The following is a 17,771-nucleotide window of genomic DNA, read 5'->3' on the forward strand; positions in this document are numbered from 1 at the left end:
AAGATCAAACCAGAGTATAGCATCCTCGAGAAGATGAAACTACACATTGCAGTATACTTTCTGGAAGAATTTACAGAAGAACATATTCGCATTATCCTTAGTAGAGTGCATGGTGACAAAATGTATCTCGAGCGGACCCATGACATCACACTGGAAGCGGTTCATGTCATCACTGGATTCTGCAATGTTGGAGAAGTACCAGCTCTACAGAAGGTCACCAAAACTAAAATGATAGAGCTCACCAGTTCTATGAGTGACCAACGGGAAATGGCCATCAACACCATTACAGATGATCTAGTAAAATATGCTTGCATGGTGATTGGTTACATGATATTTTATGCCAGCAGAATGAATTATGTCCCTGTTGCTGCAGTGAATGCTTCTTATAGGATGATCAAGGAAGATAATAAATTTGACCTATGTACCTATTTATAGAAGCAATTGTTGGCGAATTTAAAATCCATCAAACATGATAAATAACTAAGGTTCAAGTTTGGCCAACTTCTTGTCGGCCTATTCTTCTATTTTCAAGGTTATTTCCCTGGAGTAGGTGATGTTCAATGGTCTACTGACCTACCGGTTTCTAGACAGATTAAGGAGAGTCTACAAGTAGTGGGAACTGCATATCATGAGGTTCTAAATAAGTATTTTAATGAATTCAGACAAAATATGAACCACAGAATAAGGATATCTAGTGATATTGTGAAGATGTATGAAGATGACATCTGCTTCACAATAAGGACAGATGACTGCATAATGGAAGTTGTGGAACCAAGAAAGGAAGTAGTTGGCCCTATGGGGTATGAAGTGGCGAATGACTTATTGATCGGGTATGCCTCTACCCTACTTGCCTCACCACTGAATACAAAGAAGAAAAGAACCCGTACCTACTTGACGAGGGTCACAACGATTGAGGAACCAAAGCAAAAAAAGGGCAAAGAAGTGCCATCGGTATCTGCACCGATTACATCTGCTAGTCTGAAAGTGACCAAGCGGTCACCAGCCAAGAAGAAACTTGAGATTATTCCAGAAAAAGTATTTGAGAGGAAGCAGAAAACCAAGAATCACTCACCAGAGTCAGAGGACACTGAACCAAAGGTTGAAACAAAGAAGTCAAGGCAATCAAGCAAAAAGCCGAAGTCTACCAGTAATGCACCAGCAACTTCTGCACCGGTAAATATAGATATTACCTCTTATAAACTAATGACACATTGTCAGAGGACAATAAAGAATATTAGGAGGAAAGTTCTTGATGATTTAAAGGAATATTTTGATGACTTTAGTGATAGTGAGAAAGAGGAGGTATAACAGGAGGTCATTAAATATTTATGTATTAATGATCAGTTGCCTTCTGAGATTAAATTTGTTACTCCAAATTCTTTGTATAATTCTTTGGATAATAAATGGCGCATTTCCATTGAGAGAGAACAAGAGATTAGGGAGAAATTTTTTGCACAGTACTTTCTTGATGCTTCAAATTCTGAGTTATTTGAAATTATGGATAAGAACAAAGGCATCTTCTTTATGAGAAGGAGGCGACTTAGGTTACTAGAAGGTAAAAATTCTGAAGTAGTAAAGGATACACACATACATGTTAAAGCTACTGTCAAAGTACACCAAGTATCTGAAGCCACTAGGAAGGTTGATCAAGAACCTGACCTATCCTCAGGAAAACTAGATGAGGTATTTGACAGTCAAGGTGAAAGAGTGACAAAACAAATTGACCCTATTGATGTTGATACATTAGATAATAAGGATTTCACTCCTGACAAAGAAAAAGTTGAGAAAGAGAAACAGGACAAAGAGAAAGAAGAGAAAGAATAAGAGGAAAAAGCAAGGCAAGAAGAAAACAAGAGAAAAGAGGAAAAGAAAAAGCAAGAAGAAGATAAGAGAAAAGAAGAGGAGAAGAAGAGAGAAGAAGATAAGAGAAAAGAATAAGAGAAAAAGAGAGAAGAAGATAAGAGAAAAGAAGAAGACAAGAAGAAAGAAGAAGACAAGAGAAAGGACGAAGAAAGGAAGAAGGAGGAAGAGAAGAAAAAGCAGGAAGAGGATAAGAAGGAAGAAATATAGAAGAAACAAGAAGAGGAAAAAAAGAAAGAGTCAGAGAAGAAGAAAGAAGAAGAAAAGAAAAGAGTGGAAGAGTAGAAGGAAGCAGAGAAGAGAAAACAAGTGGAGATCAAGACCAAAGAAGGAGGGCAGACTCCTTAGGCAACCAGTGATCAAACCAAGCAGGTTGACTCCACCAGTCCTATTGATCTAACTCTTTCATGTCTAACTCAATCTCAAGATGAGTCTGAGCTACTTCGAGGCATCAAACTTGCACAAGAGAGACTGGAAGAATTGCGGAAGAAGAAAGACATGATGTCATACAAATTGCAGTTGACACCCTTACCAGTCTAATTCCTAGTACTAACCTCCCCAATACCAACTCCTCTCTATCCAAGCTCAAACTCCTTTGTACCATAGTAGATGACCAGGTACAATGCTTGGAAGATGTTGCTCAAGCAACTGCAAGAAAGAACCATGAAAAGGCACTCAAGATTGCCTTAGTCAAGCAAATGAATGAACTCAGGACACAACTATTGAAGTAGCAAAATGATATCAGTGTTACTATGGGTGAGGGTAAATTACTTTTCAATAAAATCTGCCAACCCCATCTATTTTGTGAAGATGTCCTCAAACAGAAAGCTAAACTCCAATAAGAGTTACAGGAATATATCAGCACCTTCAAGATTCCCTATGATTTTTTCACTACCTATGGACAAACTGTTCATCATTTTCAGCATTAGACTGCCAAGATGGACCTAGAGATCAGCAACCGGACTCAAGATTTGAAGGAGCTTCAACTGCTCCTATTACCTAAACTGCAGGTTCTTTAGAGATGTTTTCTCAATTTGGAAGCCATTATGGTAACTCAAGAGATGAGTACCATTGATGCAATGGAAGAACTGGCATTCCAGATGAAGACTGAAAGTGAGATTGCTACCTCACTACTTGAGTCATGGACATTGGATATGAAGATTTTTGTGTAGAACTTTAAATCTATTTTTGAGAAATTTCATTCCTTATTGTCATGAACATCTACTTTGTGTTATTTTATAAAAAGGGTAGTCTACATTACTTTGTCATTGTTGGCAAAGGGGGAGTAGTGTACATACATTAAAATTTTGGTGAATGTTTATGCACTTGTAATTTTTGCAAAGGGGTAGTGTATATGCTTAGGGGGAGTAATTTTGATTATAACATCTTTTGTGCTATTGCTATAAAAATACTTAGATGTCAAAATTTTCCTAAGTGTTGCCATCAATGCCAAAGGGGGAGATTGTTGGAATTTTTATGATGTTTTGATTGTCATTGATGGACACACACTTTCTTGATGTATGAGCTATGCTCAACCGGTAATTGTTCCAATCGGTATTGTGTATTATTGAATGTATAGTCTTTAGACTATCGGTATTTTGTAGAAGATGGTTCATCGGTCATAGATTGACTGAAGATCCCAAGCGGTATGAAGGCCCCAAGCGGTTCAAGGATCTCAAGTGGTATGAAGGACCCAAGTGGTATGAAGGACCCAAGCGGTATGAAGGACCCAAGCGGTAGTTAACTTTTGATCAGAACACTACGATATACCAGTCTTCATTTTTGACAACTGGTAATCAATATATTGTATTAACCAGTATATATTCGTGATGAGTTACCAACTGGTATTACTGTAATGTGTGATGACTTATCATCCACCGACACTTTGGTGGTGTGTTTGTGTCGTGTTACCAAATGTGTCTAGATACACTTTACCTAGGAACTTGTAGTCTAATTCTATTGGACCGACATGAAATCAGATTCCTTTATAAGGACATCATGTCTAGGGTTTGCATCTATGAGACATAGACTAGAAAAGGTTATGTGCGATCATCAAAGAGAAGATTAGGTCTATATGAAGAGATAGAGTGTGGAGATATTGAAGACTGAAGTAATGCTAAAATGCATTAACAATGAGTTGTCAAGGATCTAATGAAGCATACTATGCTATTATCTAGATCATTCACTTGTTGATTACTAATATCTTTGACAAGTTGGAAACCCTTAATCGGGTAGGCCAACAAAGCCTTTGTAAATCCTCTAACAAGGTGGTCCACAACTGTGAATCTGAAATCCTTTAACAAGGTAGTCTTTTACAGGACTTATCTCCTAACAGAGATCTAGATTCCTAACAAGATCTGTTCTGGTGAAGAACATTGTATGACCTTAACCAGTTTGGTTACTATTTTGCAGATAGTTACTTGTGAGTTTCTGCTCACCGTGGTTTTTCCCATTTGGGTTTCCACATCAAATATCTTGTGTTATGGTGATTGTGATTTTGTGGGTGAATGCTTTGTTTGCTATTTGGTTTGCACTTATCTTAACTGGTTTATTAGTGAATATGTTGTACCGGTTATCTGCTAAACTGTTTAAAAGATTGATTACAGTATTTTTTGGTATACTAATTCACCCCCCTCTTAGTATTCATTAGGCTGCGGGAATAGACACAAGAACTATTTCCTATGGTTGCAAGAACAGACAATTGCATAAACAACTACTACAGAAGTACGAATTAATTGAAACATACAAAGGATTACTCACCAAGTGGGCCCCCTTGAGTGAGTATCTCAAGAACTTTAGATTAAAATTATTTAATCATTCAAAATCGCATTGATCTTTTTATTTCATCTTAACTGGAAAATACATAAAACAGTACCAAAAGACTATGTATTACAAGATACTAAGGTCATTTTCTGCTATTCTTGAGAGGAGAGAGATCCCTTTATTTATAGGAAAACTTATAACAAACTTCTAACTGATCGACCACATTCCTATGGAATAGGTGAATAGGATTTATTAACAAGAGAAGAAGTCAGCGCAGGACAATAGAACAACATCTGTCCTGCAGCTGAGAAAACATAGCATGACTAGCCTCCTAGATATAAGCTCCACTAAGAATAGTTTAAATGTTCATAAATCAATCTGTTGAAGAACCAATCAAGTGGTTATGATCATTACTGCATTTCTCTGGCTGGGTCTGTGTTGTGGTTATGTATTTGATGATCTTTTGAACCACCATTTGTCCTTACTTCGCCTTTGTTGACCCTACATCATGATATTAATGCACAACAAACATGTGTATATACTAATACTAACATGACATAATGAAAACCATATTAATAATTATTTTCATATATTTGCATAGATAGATCATTACATGACATCCTTAGGTATAAGTTAAACTAGTTTCAGAAACACTTAAAAGGTATCAACTTAAAATAGTATTATAATCCAAATGTCATCTAATCATAAGACCTAGGTAGGAGTTTTGTATCAAAAATCTATCAAGATAGCGCCATTATTTAGGCTCATCACATGTCAGACCCCTTCTTGACATTTGTCCCTCTAAGGGACACATGTCCTTCCTTTTTGAGCCACTTGTCCACTCTGATGACAAGTGTGGAATCTCATTCCAAATGACACCCTTTGGATTGCCACAAGTGTTGCATTTTCAAGGCCCTTCATTTGCCTTCCTTTCCTATTTAAACCTTCCCTTTTATAAGTCATTCATCCACTCTCAATATTCATAACCTCATAATGCAACATTTCATCCATGTATTTTAGCAACCACACCATTACCATGTCTAATTTAATCCTCATATCCCATTATTTCATACCATTATCTTGAATCCAACTCACATAATCCTGCATCATGGAGCACAATCAAGCACACACTACATCATTGAGCACACATTTGATCAGAGAACAATCAAATCAAGAGGATATTGATTTTCTTTCATTTGTTGATTTTTGATGTTTCCAATTTCCTTTTTAACAACATTCTTAATCTTGAGGTGTTTGAGTGAATCTAATGTTAGCTTAGATTGCTTAGTTTAACTTTCAATCACTTGTATTTGTGCATGATTTCATCCACACATAGACATCTACATTTTTCCCATCTTTTACGCAGTGGAAAAATTGGTGGTGGGTAAAAGACGAAGAACAACGCCCCAACATGAAGATGCAGGCGAGGTATGCCCCCTCAAGAATTTAATTTGAAAATTGGCAATTTTTTGAGAAAATTATCGACAAACAAGAAAACGATAGGAAATGATGAGAAAGACAAAGGGAAAGATGAGTCAAGAAGAAATTTTGGAGTAAAGGCAAAAAGAGGATGGAGAAAGGGTGATAGAAGGGCAAAAGAAGGGCCCATATAAGCCACACAGGGCCCAAGAAGGGGCTATTGTCACACACACTATTCATCAAGCCTATAGCAATTAGAGTGAAGGAGAGCCATGCCAAAGATTCAATGACATGAGCACCACAGTGAGAGGGTCTGGAGGTACCAGAGGTCGCTCGAGTATGGACCACCGGTATGTACCCTAATTTTGACTTCATCATTTAGTAGATTAGAATTAATTAATGAGGGGGGAAATTTGGCAAGACGCAGATGTAGATTGCCAAATCAACATCTATGCTCGAGGATCATTGTCTATGAAGACGATCCCCACAAGCACATGTGTGGAAATGCCTGCGTAGATGTTGATCGATAGATCAATGTCTATGCTCTTAGGTAGGGGGAATGGAATTTTAGATTGTAGAATGTCATCTCCGCTCTACAAAATGGTGCAGGGGACATGAATTTAGCATCTCTATTAGGGAAACATTGTCTCTACCTGGGATAGGAAAGAAGAAAGAATTAGAAATGGAAAAGGGTTTAAGGGGCGTTGATAAGATGCCTTGAGGTCTTGGATGGGCTAGAATCTTAGGATAAAGGGATAATGAAATGGCTTGGATGGTTGCAAGAGGATCATGTTATTTTGGGATCATGGGAGCATTGGCCTCCCACCATGCCACTATGGAGTCAACTGCATAGCGATGAGTAGGCACTATTATCATGGTGCAGTCTAGAGTTCATGTCACAGTGGGCTTAGATTCAATGTCAGACAACCATGATAACAATATTGGTTGAGCATTGTCATAGTGAGATGTATGCATTCCACCTATTGATGGGTGAGGCCAACATCACACTATTCGATGTATTGTGGATCCTGAAGGTTACCTATCTGTGGGATTCTCCCAGAGTACAGACTAGTGGGTGAGGAGTGGTACTTGTAGAGTGTTTGTGATGTCAGATGATATCCCAATAGACTAGATGCAAATGGTTCTCGATCGGGCTATGGAGCGTCATCGATGGATCCGATGACTTGTTTTATTTTAGTGTTGACTCATCAGTGGTAGGATGATGCTCGATCTGAGCGGGTATGGCTTTTTGATAGGATGGTCATAGTGTTTGTATTATATGCTCGAGGATGGCACTCCTTTTGCTTGGGGTGCAGCTATTGGTTGTTAGTTATATCATGATATGCATATGTGTGTATATCAAGGTTATAAGAATCTCAGGACAAGTGTTATGCTCCTACACATATGGGTGTGGGAGAGAATAGCGGTGACATGGCCACTAGATGTACAGGCCCGACAAAGATGATATCCATATGTGGACAAATACAAGGGGCTCTTGCATTATATTAGGGTTGGTGTAGTTTGGTTTTGGTGTTGAAATTTTGATGAGATGATAGACTTTACTTGGTAGTCATTCAAGGACTGTGAGCGATGGAGTCATGATGTTTTGTTTTCTTGGGATCAAACATAGTGCTAGTATTTCAAGCACATTGTACACATTATTGACCCGTACCTACTACATAAGGTGATGCATTAGTTTGGAGAACAACAAGATATACTGGAGGAGGAGAGGACACATCCCCACATCACCAAAGAGACAACCATGTGGGGAGAAGTTGTCGAGCCCTTTGAGGTTTGACTAAATTGGTTAGGCGCTAAGATAATTGTGTGGGAGGAGTGGCCAAATATTATGGATCCTGGGTGTACAGAAGCATATGCAACTTCATTGGAGGTGCGCCACTCAGTGTGATTGACCATACTAGGTGTGTTGGAGGAAGATGATAAGGTACCCCCAGTCAATGAGGTGGTTGGAGGGGAGGGTGTGTAGTAGAGGAGGAGGTAGCAGTAGGGGGTCCTAGGAGGATTCGATGGGCTCCCCAAAGGGGAGGGAGAGGATAGGAATAAGGACCAATACAAGTACATGATCAAGGAGGATAAGATCCACAGGTATATGGATCTCTGCCACTAGTACAACCATAGCCAAAGCCAGTGGGTGTATAGGTGTGGGGAGCACAGGGATAGGGATAGGTCTCTCAGGCCATTTTAGATCATGTCATTTTGGATAGGAATACAGAGAGAGACTGATAACAAATCTTGGAGGTTGAGCTAGTAGAGGAGAGGAGAAGACTAGAGGAGGAGTGGGCTAGGGTAGATAGATTACATACTAAGTTGGAAAGGCTTAGGAGGGAGGGGGATGACCTGCGAACAAGTCTTGAGATAGCCATAGCCAAGAGAGACGGTTATAGGACCAAGGAAAAGACCACCTCAGTGATATGGAGGTAGTCAGAGGAGGAGCATGGCACAAGAGATGGATAGGATAGATGGATAGATATAGGCACTAAGGGCTTGACTGAATCAAGTGGAGGCAGATGTTACTTGCCTCCAAGGGAGGGATATTTCTTGCCAACTACTAGTTCTAGGAGGCTTCACTCCTGGTTTTACAAAGATCACAGGTGCACACCAACAAATAGAGAGGATGGCTCAAGAGACCCAATATCATAGGGATCTTTACCATCAAACAATACTAGTCCTACATAGAGAGTGTCTGGTCATATAGGACTCAGAGCCAGTAGTCAGGATAGGGAGAGCAGTGGGTAGCTCTTAGGTTGTGTGACATTTTGACCCTTTAGGGATTATTCACTGTATTACGATTGGACACATGATTTTTTGAGATATATATGAGATGAGTCATGATTTTTGGTGGTGATCTACATGATGTACTCTATTGATGGACTTTATAATGGACTATGGTTTTATGCGATGATGATTGATTATGATGGATGGTTTATTCTTATGATGATGTAAGATGATTATCTGGTGTGTCGTGATGCAGGATGTATGCATGTCTATATGATGTATGCACATGTTTATGACATAGTTTAATGATTTTTATATGCCATGGTCCTAACATGTTGTGAATGCAGGATGGATATATTTATGATGCCTATGTGATGTTTGTGATTTTAATGCTATGATGATTTTGGATATGTGATGAATATGTCTAACCTATGAGGTATGCATGATATGATATGGATGACGTGCATGGATTTAAGTATGATTTATATGATTATGATATGAGATGGCTATCTAATGATTGTAATGAGGTGAATTGATATGCAATAATTATGAGATGTTTTAGTTAATGAAATGAGAAATAAAAAGTTGTAATGATATGAAAATGATGTGATTATTAATGAATTAAAATGCCTCCTAAATGAGTTGTAATGAATGTTAATGAAAAATCACACCTAAATGATATGCAAATATATACTATAACCAATGATCCTAAAAGGAACCCTATGATACATGATATATAATGAACCCTAATGCAAAATAATTTAATGTATAATATGCAACTAAATGATAATGAACATCTAAAATGTATGAAATGACATGAAGGTAATGCAAAGGTGAATTTTGATATGACATGCAACAATAATTTGAATGTTACAATCTCTCTTGTGGCCGACTTGGTGAAGATATTTGTTTCAGTTTGATATAAACATATGCGGGATAGATGAAATATATATGAATGTGAAAAACAACAGTGAACGAATGTGCGACTAAATGTAAGGATGGCGATGTAAGTAATGCAAAGATATCGGTTGGTACAAGGTCAGTGATTTGGAGACTTGGAGGTCCAGATATTTTTGTCAGGTTTGGATTTGTGCTATAATAGAAATTGTGATCAACATACATAGATAATTTTGTTCATGCAATTATTTTTTTATAAATTGCAATACTATATCTTTCCCTATTGCAGTTAGCTTTAGTTCACAAGTCCCTTTTGTATTTTTCTCCAAGAGTAGTTGGCCTTGGTTAGAAAGTCTGGAGCAGTGAGCTCCCTTTTTGTAAAACATTTCTATATAGTGGATTAATTATGTGAGTTAACACTCACTATGGATTTCTAGTTTGAGTTTTCCATGTATAAAATATTGGCATTCTTGTCTGAATGTTTTATGATGTCTTTATTTGATTCTTCTTGATGTGCATATCTAGAATCAAGTTGTTAATGCAAGATCGGAGTCTAGAATTTTAGTTAATGGTGATTCACCCCCGCTCTTAGCATCCAATGTGTGTTCAACACTACATTCCAAATTCAACTAAGAAACAAGATAATCATTCTTAGCCAATGAATCCAATCAATATCTTAGCCCTTTCCTTATTTTGATTGAGGCTAGATCTATTGGCTTCCCTCCTCTTTCAATGTAGTGGGTTAATTTGAATATTTAGTGGTTTTACTATCTCAATTGATGAAACCCTAATTCCCAATTTTCACCATTACACCTGTTCTCCAATTTTGATCTCATCTTAAAATTACACATTTTGATTTAGTTTTGTCAAAGGAAGAAAGTTTAATGTTTTGATTTTGGGTTAGTGTGTGGGTTAGGTCTTCACTTTTTGTCAAACTTCATGGCTTTGATGGGTTCCATATTATTTTCATAAGGTTTTTTGATCATTTCTTTTATTCAAAAGCCTTTATTTTATAAGGTTATTTTGATGAAGGCAAATAAAGGGAAAAAGAGGCTTTAATACTTCCAAAAGCCACGTTGCATAGAGTCATGGAGAAAATCATGTGGTTAAGGAGGGAATTTCACATTTTTAGTTTGTTCAAAAACTCCTAAGTTTTACCCTAACCTGTGGTTGTAGAAGAGCAAACCAAGTTTCAAGCAAATGACTACAATTTTCAATAAAGAAACCCTAGTTTTCATATACATTTCTCAGTTTGAAGAAGGGAATGGTGGCCTTAGGTAACAAGGAGAGAAAAAAATCTATAGATATCTCATCAAAACAACAATATTATGTGTGGAAGAAGCAGTTATTAATAAGATCATTTTTGAATGATAAAAGGAGGTAGAATTTTAAATTTCAACACTTTCATGTATTCGTGTTATCTTTATTTCAAGCATATGGATCATTATTTATAAGATTCATTGAAGAATGAGATATTGTTGTGTGATATAACGAGATGAGATCATTTATTTTCAAGGTTGATGTCTTCATTCTTCAAGGTTTTCTATAATAGATGATTGTATTGATCCTTTGTGTGAAAATATTAAGTCTTTTCACTATTCATGCTTGCATAGATGATTGTATGTTCATCTTTTCTTTATTGGATGATCTTAAATTTCTCAAAGAAATGGACATTGTTGCAGTAGCCTTTTGTTTCTAACATGACACTGTGAGCACAAATGCATTTCCAAAGGAGATCACATAGATAATAGTCATGTGACTAAAATAGATCTAAATAATAAATAATGTAGTCACAGTGATAATACACCTAGAGCAGTACTCACTATCTTTTAGCAGTCTCAAGATTATATGTGACAAAGAAAAGAGTAGACTCAGGTCTTGAAGTCTATGACATTTCATGAGCTATTGATAAGGGCAGTCACACCCTTAGATTAATGAAGATGCTCAAAGCCAAAATACCAGTCAATGCCAATCGCAATGAGGAGATCAAGAAAACCACTAGCCCTCTTAACCACATTGGAAAAGAAGAATGGTTGAAAGTTTCAAGAGAGGACTTGATGTCAATACCACAAAAGTGCAACCATGAAGAGATGCCAATCTTCAATAACAAAGGACTCTTAATAGAAAAGAAGAATGGTGGTCTACTAGTTTGGACAATGAGCAAAAGCACTTTCAAACTGACCTTTTGATAGTTCTTATACTTAATGTAAGTACAGATCCAATAGCTAACAAGATGAGAGGGGGGGGGTGAATCATACAAACTTAACCTTCCATAAAAACAATAGATTCAACCTCGGTAACATATACTTTAGTAATATAACCAAAACTGCTAAACATGCAAACTCAAAAGCATATAAACATCATAACACTCATAACACTAGATTTAACATGGAAACCCAAATAGGGAAAAACCATTGTGGGATTTCAGACCCACTAAGAAATATACTCTTCTAGAGTATGCTCGATTAAAAGCAAATCCTGTTAAAGATTACAAACACATTGCTAGATGTGACCCGGTTAAGGGATTTCCCTCAAATCTGTTAGGATCTTCACCTTGTTAGAAGTGACCTTGTTAAAGGATTTCAAACACTCAATTAGAATGTCACCTTGCTAGAGGGTTTTACAAATAAGATTGTTAAGTCCACTCGGTTAAGAGATTTTTTGTCACTTTACAAAATAACAGTAATAAAAATCTATCTGCAACTTCACATCTAAAATGCTAAAGCAGATTCTTATTTGCTCAATACAATAGGACTTATCTTGTCCATCTATTGGGCTCTATACTCTGTTATTCAAATAGGTCTTCAAGCTTCTATGCTCGACAATCACTATGTAGCATCCCTGTGCATACATTTGCCCACATACATTGTTTATCAATAGTTCCTTATTTATAAACAATTCGCCAACCACTTAATCTCCTTGATCACATTTCCCATGATCAATTATAGCCATCAGATCTTCAAACTTTGACTAGGTTCAATATATCCTTCGATCTAAAAAATGTTTTACCCTGCCTCGGAACTTGCATACATTTCTTGGAACTTGTGCTAGGGTATTGCAGTTCAATCTGAGCTATAGATCTTCCTGCTGATTTTCCTTTGCCATAGATTCTTTAACAAAATTCATGCACGACATACCAATCATTCAATCATAGCTAGCTCATCATCTTCCTTCATTAAATAATGCTTTTATTCATTCAATTCATTTTGTTACTACTCGATTGCAACTCGGTAAATACTAAACTTCACTCGGTAGACATTCTGCCTTCATTAACCGATAGTGATAACCTTAGGGTTTACCGACTAGGTTCCTTAGGGTTTACCGAGTAGGTTTTTTGCTCAGTAACATGGTATAGTATTAACCTTACAATCAATAACATATGTAGGATATCAAAACAATCTAAACATCATGATCTCATCATTGTCTAACTTGGTAATAGTTGCCCATTGAATAACTTATTTCCCCCCTTATTCATCACATTCTTTCTGTGTCTTTTACCAACATCTTTATACTCATCAAATCATACTTTTTAAGATATGGCAACATCATACTGAATTAGAAAATCAATTTCTTGACATCAATGACAAAATAATAATATTAAGACAGTAAACACCCTTAATCAGTTATATCCATAATCATCAACAACCTTCTCAATATCCTTATTGAAATACCAACAATCTCTCCTTGTCTGTTATAATGCCAACAATCTCCCCCTTTGGCATTGATGGCAAAACCAATTGATTTGACCTAATTGATTCATATTGTTGTGAGATTCTGAAATGCTGAAATGCTCTCCCCCTGTCATCAGTCTTCTCCCCCATACATTAGTATCCATTCCTTTTCTCCAGTCTTCTCCCCCTTTGACAACAATGCCAAAAAGTAAAGAACTAAAACATAATTTCTTCTTGTATGAAGTGATTTCCTACTGTTATGTGCCAACTTAGTCTCGGTCAGAGCATTTTGTCTTCAATTCCTGTCCCCTATATTGTTTCCTGTACTATTTCCTGTACACCTTTAGAAAACATCCTAAAGTGTGTAAATCAACATCAACTCCTAAAAGATATTCTGTAGAGTCAGCAAATTGATTCTTTCACTGAACTCGGTCAGTGAATGAAAGATAGGGATAGGACCCCTAACTTACTTCTAAGATACTCAAAAGTGTCCCTTGGTAGTGGCTTGGTGAAGATATCTGCTATTTGTTCCTTTGTGCTAACATACTCCAACACCACTTTCTTCTCTTGAGCTTCTTCTCTAAGATAATGATATTTGATAGAGATGTGCTTTGTCTTAGAGTGCATAACAGGATTCTTTGAAATGTTAATGGCACTAGTATTGTCACAAAATATAGTTACTGGCTCGGTAACTTTCTCATTTATACCTTCCAATAGTTGTTTGATCGATGCTATGTTGGTACAATTCAATGCTGCAGCAACGTATTCAACTTCTGCTGTTGACCGTGAAACACATCCTTGTTTCTTGCTAAGCCAACTCACTAGTCTTTCTCCTAAAAAGAAAGCTCCTCCACTTGTGCTTTTCCTGTCATCAATGTCGCCTGCCCAATCAACATCAGTATAAACTTTTAAATCAAAATCATTTCTTTTCTGATATACTAAGCCATAATCTTCAGTGCCTTTCAAGTATCTGAAAATTCTCTTGATTGTTGTCATGTGTGTTTCCTTAGGATCTGCAGAGAATCTTGCAACCATACCTACTGCATGTGCTATATCTGGCCTGCTGTGAACAACATATTGTAGCTTTCCAATCATGGATCGATAAAGTGTCTCATCAATAGATGTAGATTCATCATTCTTTGATAGTTTATAGTTGGTAGTCATAGGAGTACTTGCTAGTTTTGAATCCTCCATTCCAAATTTCTTCAAGATTTCCTTTATGTACTTGGATTGAGTAATGAAAATCTCATTTTTCATTTGCAGTATTTGTAAACCTATAAAATACTTTATCTCACCGATTAATGACATCTCAAATTCTTTTCTCATTTCATTTCCAAAGTTTTTGCATAAAGAGTCATTTCCACAAAAGATAATATCATCAACAAATATGGCTGAGATCAGCATTCCATTTTCATCATTCTTCATGTACATATTGTTGTTTTCACTTGTTCTTATAAAACCAATCTTGATTAAATAAGAGTGCAATATTTCATACCATGCTCTAGGTGCTTGTTTCAAACCATATAAAGCTTTGTTCAATTTACATACCCGATCTTTATTATTGTCTTCAACAAATCCTTCAGGTTGTTCAATAAAAACTTCTTCTTCTAATATACCATTCAGAAATGCAAATTTGACATCCATTTGATATACCTTGAAATTCTTGTAAGCAGCATATGCCAACAATGTTCTTACTCCTTCAAGTCTCGCCACAGGTGCAAAAGTCTCACCATAATCAATTCCTTCTTCTTGGGCATAACCTTTGCAAACTAGTCTTGCTTTATTTCAAATGACCTCACCTTTTTCATTTAGCTTGTTTTTGAAGATCCACTTTGTATCGATTACATTTTTGTCCTTTGATCTTGGGACCAGTGTCCATGTGTCATTCTTCTTGATTTGATCAATCTCTTCTATCATAGCATTTATCCAATCTTCACTATTAAATGCTTCTTTCACTATTCTCGGTTCAAATTCAGATATCAGACATGTGTTCTATCTCAGTTTGTTCCTTGTCATCACTAGATCATCCTTATCTCCTATAATCTGACTTGATGCATGATGTCTTCTGACATACTTGGCTAATACAGGGTTGGTAGGCTCTGTATGATCTTCTTCATCACTTGGTAACTAGACATTCTCTTCATTTCCTTCTGCAGTTTTCAAGGTAGGACTTGTCGGTTGAACATAGACAAATTCATCATAATCTTCTAGTTCTTTGGAGTTTCCTTCATCATTTCTTTTTGCAAATTCATTAATTTTCACATTTGCACTTTCTACTATTTTGTTAGATGATTTTATCAGACATTTAAATGCTTTACTTCTAGAAGAATAACCAAGAAATGTTCCTTCTTCACCATTCTTATCAAACTTGCCATTTCTATCATCCTTGTGTACATAGCATCTACTTCCAAAGATTTTAAAATAACTTAAATTAGGTTTCTTGTCATACTAGATTTCATATGGTGTCTTCAAAGTTCCTTTCTTCAGTTGTACTTGGTTTAGGGGTGTAAATTGTTGTGCTTATTACTTCTCTCCAAAATGTTTGTGGCACTTTCTTTTTAATCATTAGGGTTATGGCACAATCCACAATAGATCTGTTTCTTCTCTTAGCAATTCTATTTTGTTGTGGAGTTCTTGGTGCAAAGACTTGTCTTTTAATACCATGATCATTGCAGAATAAGTTGAACTCATTAGATGTGAACTCTCCTCCTCTATCTGATCTAAGACATTTTAGTTGTCTTCCTGTTTCATTTTCAACTCTTGCCTTGTACCATTTAAACATTTGAAAAGCTTCTAATTTTTCTTTTAAAAACATTATTGACATCATCCTTGAGTAATCATCCACAAATAATATGAAATATTTATCACCATAATAACTTTGAACTTTCATAGGACCACAAAGATCAGCATGCACAAGATCTAAAATTCCCTTAGAAGTGTAGGACTTACTTGTAAAGCTTGATCTTGTCATTTTATGCATTTGGCATCCTTGGCACATAGCATTCTCAAGCTTTTCCAAACTTGGTAGACCTCTTACTTGGTGCTTATTGCTTATTTTGATCAGATTATCAAAATTTACATGACAAAACCTTTTATGTCATAACCAAGTATCATCTATCCTTGCATACAAACACTTGTTCTGAGTTGAGTCAAGGTGAAATGTGTTACCTTTTGTTTGTGTCCCGGTAGCAGCTAACTTTCCATGGTTGTCATGAACTTTGATAATTCCTTTATGAAATTCTATTCGGTATCCTGTATTGTTTAGCTGTGCTACACAACAAATTGTATTTCAAACCTTCAACCCAATAAACATCATTTCATCTTGCATTGTCAAGAAGTGTTATAGATCCTTTACCTTTTACCGGACATGGTGCATCATTACCAAAACTTACATAGCCTCCATCATAGTCTTCTAACATAACAAACTTGTGTTTATCTCTTGTCATGTGATGTGAGCATCCACTATCTATGATCCAAGAATCATTAGTATTTATGTGAGATATTAGGGATTTTTCTTCATACCTTTCTTCATCTAATCCATCTTTGATAGCCACATAAACTACTTCCTCTGTATCAGTTTCATCTGATTTATCATCATTGGATTCCTCATCGGCTATTAAGAATGACTTTCTATCTCTTCTTCTAAAGTCTCGGTGTCCTCTATAATGATTATCTTTTTGTTTGTCATCTTAGTAATCTCTCTTTTTAGTAGAATCTTTGTCAGGACAGTTAGAAGAAATATATCCTATCTTATCACAATTGAAACATTTCAAAGGTAGTTTTCCTTTATACTTACCTTTGCCTCTCGGTAACCTTCTGGCTAATAGTGCTTCAAACTCTTCTTGCTTTTTGATTTCCTCATATAGTTTGTGTACTTCTTCCATGTTCTTGCAAAATCTTTCACTTTCTCAACTATGATCCCCTTTAGTGTACTTACTCATTCTATCATTGTAATCATCAGATTCACCAATATGAAAAGAACTAAATGCAGATTCAACTTTATTTACCGATGACCCACTGTTATCAAAGTTACTTAACTCAAATGCATGTAGCTTACCAATAGTAGCATCTAAAGATACTGGCATATTAGGTACAAACCTTAATTCATTTATTTCAGAGACTCAGATTGCATAAGCCGGTAGAAGGGTTCTTAATAACTTACTTGTTATATCCTTTTCTTCAATAGTTCCACTTGCTCCTTTGATTTGATTGACAATCTCCTTTAGTCTTGTACTATACTGGGTTATGTTCTCACCTTCATTCATCCTCATAGATTCAAGTTGTCCTCTTAGACTATCCACTTTTTCTCTTTGAACATGTTCATCTCCACCATACACAGATATGAGCTTGTCCCACATTGCCTTTGCATCATTGCAGCCTTCTAGATCATTAAATTCTGAATCGGTCAATGCAGATGTTATTTCA

The sequence above is a fragment of the Cryptomeria japonica genome, chromosome 7 (assembly GCF_030272615.1).
Source record: "Cryptomeria japonica chromosome 7, Sugi_1.0, whole genome shotgun sequence".
Taxonomy (NCBI): Eukaryota; Viridiplantae; Streptophyta; class Pinopsida; order Cupressales; family Cupressaceae; genus Cryptomeria; species Cryptomeria japonica.